This window comes from Schistocerca americana, chromosome 3, assembly GCF_021461395.2.
Source record: "Schistocerca americana isolate TAMUIC-IGC-003095 chromosome 3, iqSchAmer2.1, whole genome shotgun sequence".
NCBI classification, from domain to species: domain Eukaryota; kingdom Metazoa; phylum Arthropoda; class Insecta; order Orthoptera; family Acrididae; genus Schistocerca; species Schistocerca americana.
Genome location: NC_060121.1, coordinates 519,678,712 through 519,682,762, shown reverse-complemented (window position 1 = coordinate 519,682,762; position 4,051 = coordinate 519,678,712).

Sequence of the window (4,051 nt, the reverse complement as noted above, 5' to 3'; positions counted from 1 at the left end):
CTATGGAAGCTAATGAGCTGTGGAAGGAACAGACATCAGTGAATGATATTCTGTTGTGGTCTTCAGTCCGAAGATTGGTTTGATACATCTCTCGATGTTACTCTAATCTCTGCAAGCCTCTTCATCTCTGAATAACTACTGCAACTTACGTCCTTCTGAATCTCCTTACTGTATTCATCTCTTGACCTCCCTCTAAGGTTTTTATTCCCCACACTTCCTTCCAATACTAGTGTCCTGTAAACCAGTCCCTTGTTTTAGTCAGACTGCGCCATAATTTCTTGTCTCCTCAAATTCTATTCAGTACTTCCTCATCAGTTATGCGATCTACCAGTCTGACCTTCAACATTGTTCTGTAACACCACATTTTAGAAGCTTCTATTCTATTCTTGTCTAAAATGTTTATCGTCTATGTTTCACTTCCATACATTGCTACACTCCATGCAATTACTTTAAAAAAATACTTACAGACACTCAAATCTATATTAGATATTAACAAATTTTCGTTTTTCATAAACATTTTTCTTGCAATTGACAGTCTCTATTATATATCCTCTCTACTTCGGCCGTCATGAGTTACACTCCTGGACATGGAAAAAAGAACACATTGACACCGGTGTGTCAGACCCACCATACTTGCTCCGGACACTGCGAGAGGGCTGTACAAGCAATAATCACACGCACGGCACAGCGGACACACCAGGAACCGCGGTGTTGGCCGTCGAATGGCGCTAGCTGCGCAGCATTTGTGCACCGCCGCCGTCAGTGTCAGCCAGTTTGCCGTGGCATACGGAGCTCCATCGCAGTCTTTAACACTGGTAGCATGCCGCGACAGCGTGGACGTGAACCGTATGTGCAGTTGACGGACTTTGAGCGAGGGCGTATAGTGGGCATGTGGGAGGCCGGGTGGACGTACCGCCGAATTGCTCAACACGTGGGGCGTGAGGTCTCCACAGTACATCGATGTTGTCGTCAGTGGTCGGCGGAAGGTGCACGTGCCCGTCGACCTGGGACCGGACCGCAGCGACACACGGATGCACGCCAAGACCGTAGGATCCTACGCAGTGCCGTAGGGGACCGCACCGCCACTTCCCAGCAAATTAGGGACACTGTTGCTCCTGGGGTATCGGCGAGGACCATTCGCAACCGTCTCCATGAAGCTGGGCTACGGTCCCGCACACCGTTAGGCCGTCTTCCGCTCACGCCCCAACATCGTGCAGCCCGCCTCCAGTGGTGTAGCGACAGGCGTGAATGGAGGGACGAATGGAGACGTGTCGTCTTCAGCGATGAGAGTCGCTTCTGCCTCGGTGCCAATGATGGTCGTATGCGTGTTTGGCGCCGTGCAGGTGAGCGCCACAATCAGGACTGCATACGACCGAGGCACACAGGGCCAACACCCGGCATCATGGTGTGGGGAGCGATCTCCTACACTGGCCGTACACCACTGGTGATCGTCGAGGAGACGCTGAATAGTGCACGGTACATCCAAACCGTCATCGAACCCATCGTTCTACCATTCCTAGACCGGCAAGGGAACTTGCTGTTCCAACAGGACAATGCACGTCCGCATGTATCCCGTGCCACCCAACGTGCTCTAGAAGGTGTAAGTCAACTACTCTGGCCAGCAAGATCTCCGGATCTGTCCCCCATTGAGCATGTTTGGGACTGGATGAAGCGTCGTCTCACGCGGTCTGCACGTCCAGCACGAACGCTGGTCCAACTGAGGAGCTAGTCGGAAATGGCATGGCAAGCCGTTCCACAGGACTACATCCAGCATCTCTACGATCGTCTCCATGGGAGAATAGCAGCCTGCATTGCTGCGAAAGGTGGATATACACTGTACTAGTGCCGACATTGTGCATGCTCTGTTGCCTGTGTCTATGTGCCTGTGGTTCTGTCAGTGTGATCATGTGATGTATCTGACCCCAGAAATGTGTCAATAAAGTTTCCCCTTCCTGGGACAATGAATTCACGGTGTTCTTATTTCAATTTCCAGGAGTGTATTTTGCCTCTCCAATAGCAAAACTAATCTGCTACATAAGTGTCTCGTTTTCCGATCTGGTTTCCTCATCATCACATTATTTAATTCGATTACATTTGATTACCCTTGTTTAGCTTTTGTTGATGTTCACCTAATATCCTTCTTTCAAGATACTGTCACTTCCGCTCAGTTGCTCTTCCAAGTCCTTTGTTGTCTCTAACAGAATTACAGCGTTGTTGGTAAACTTCGAAGTTTTTGTTTTTTCTACGGAACCTTAATTACTACTACAAATTTTTCTTTTGTTTCCTTTACTGCTTGCTCAGTGTACAGATAGAATAACATCGGAGATTGACTACAACACTGTCCCACTCTTTTCTCAATCACCGCCTCCTTTTTACGCCTCTCGACTCTTTATAACTGCCGTCTGGTTTGTGTAGAAGTAATGAATAGCCTTTTGCTCCCCGTATTTTACGCCTGCAGTATTCAGAATTTCAAAGAGAGTTTTCTCCTCAACACTGTCAAAAGCATTCTGTAAGTCTACAGATGCTATAAACGTAAGTTTATCTTTCCTTAACCTATCTTCTAAGATAAATCGTAGGTCAGCATTGCCTCGCGTGTTCCTACACGTCTCTGGAATCGAAATTGATGGTAGGTTTTGGAATACGTTCCTTGATTTTTGTCTATACTGCTGTTGATTAAAGGCTGAATGAGTAAGGTGGGAGTTAAACAAATGGCAATTGATCACAAACTTGCCAAAAGAGACGTCATAATAAAAATATATACGTTTTCTTGCTAGAGAGAAGGTGCGGACATTGGCTTACTGAAGAGTTAACTGTGAGGTGACCTTTGGATAATGAAAGTAACCGTTGTCTCAAACAGATGTAATTCATTGCTTATATCTGGTCGGTGTGGCTACGGCATCGGACACAGAAGTATTTTCGTGGATTCTGGGAGATGGTTTGGAGTTTTACTAATCATAGCTAATTATGTTTGAACAAAACAGCAAATGTAACATAACATTGGCGCGTAAAATATACAGGAACCTATTACCTTGCGTTTATTTGCATCCACAGTCCGACAGTATTTCAGTAAAGGGAAGACGTTTCCACCGGACTGTTACTGGATCATTAATTTCACAATCACGATTTCTGCATACGTTCCATTATCAACTGAGACCTGAAATGAAGTGCGTCAGTACACATTCTGTACTGTTAATGGGACACCGCACCGTTTTTATGTCCAACCATATTTGGTTCAAATGGCTCTGAGCACTATGGGACTTAACATCTATGGTCATCAGTCCCCTAGAACTTAGAACTACTTAAACCTAACTAACCTAAGGACAGCACACAACACCCAGCCATGACGAGGCAGAGAAAATCCCTGACCCCGCCGGGAATCGAACCCAGGAACCCGGGCGTGGGAAGCGAGAACGCTACCGCACGACCACGAGATGCGGGCCCAACCATATTTACATGATAAATTGCATATGCAGTGAAATCTGTAAATATGGTTGAACACGCAGATAAGGTCCTTTTATCAGTAAAGAAAGTTTACTGACACACATGATGATACAGCTGAGAATGTTACACATGCCGAAACAGTGATTGTGAAATAAATAATACCAGTAACCGCTCAATGAAATATGTTGCCGTTTCATTTTCTGCTGCGGAGTCTTCCTCCCGCATATTCCACGTCGGCTGGCAAACAATGTAGTAACGTCAGACATTTCCCCGATGACGAAGTCGTCCATAGTGAAGAAACTGACTGAGAAAGTAAAAAGTTTTGCTGTCCATGCAGTAAAACTTGGGCCTCAGGCATGTTGTTTTCAGTTATTAATTCTTTACTACTAACTATTTTCACATTACAGTTTGCAGAGAGTATCTAGATATCCAATTGAAACTACTTGCTAAAGTATATCATTGTGCGACACATAGTTTAGGAGATGTGGCGTCATAATCAATGATAATCGTGAAAAACTACAGTATCTCAAGCATAATGTCAAACATTTAACACATTAACTCATTTGTAGAGTAATCAGACGTTTCAAGCTATTTTATACATGGGAGGTCG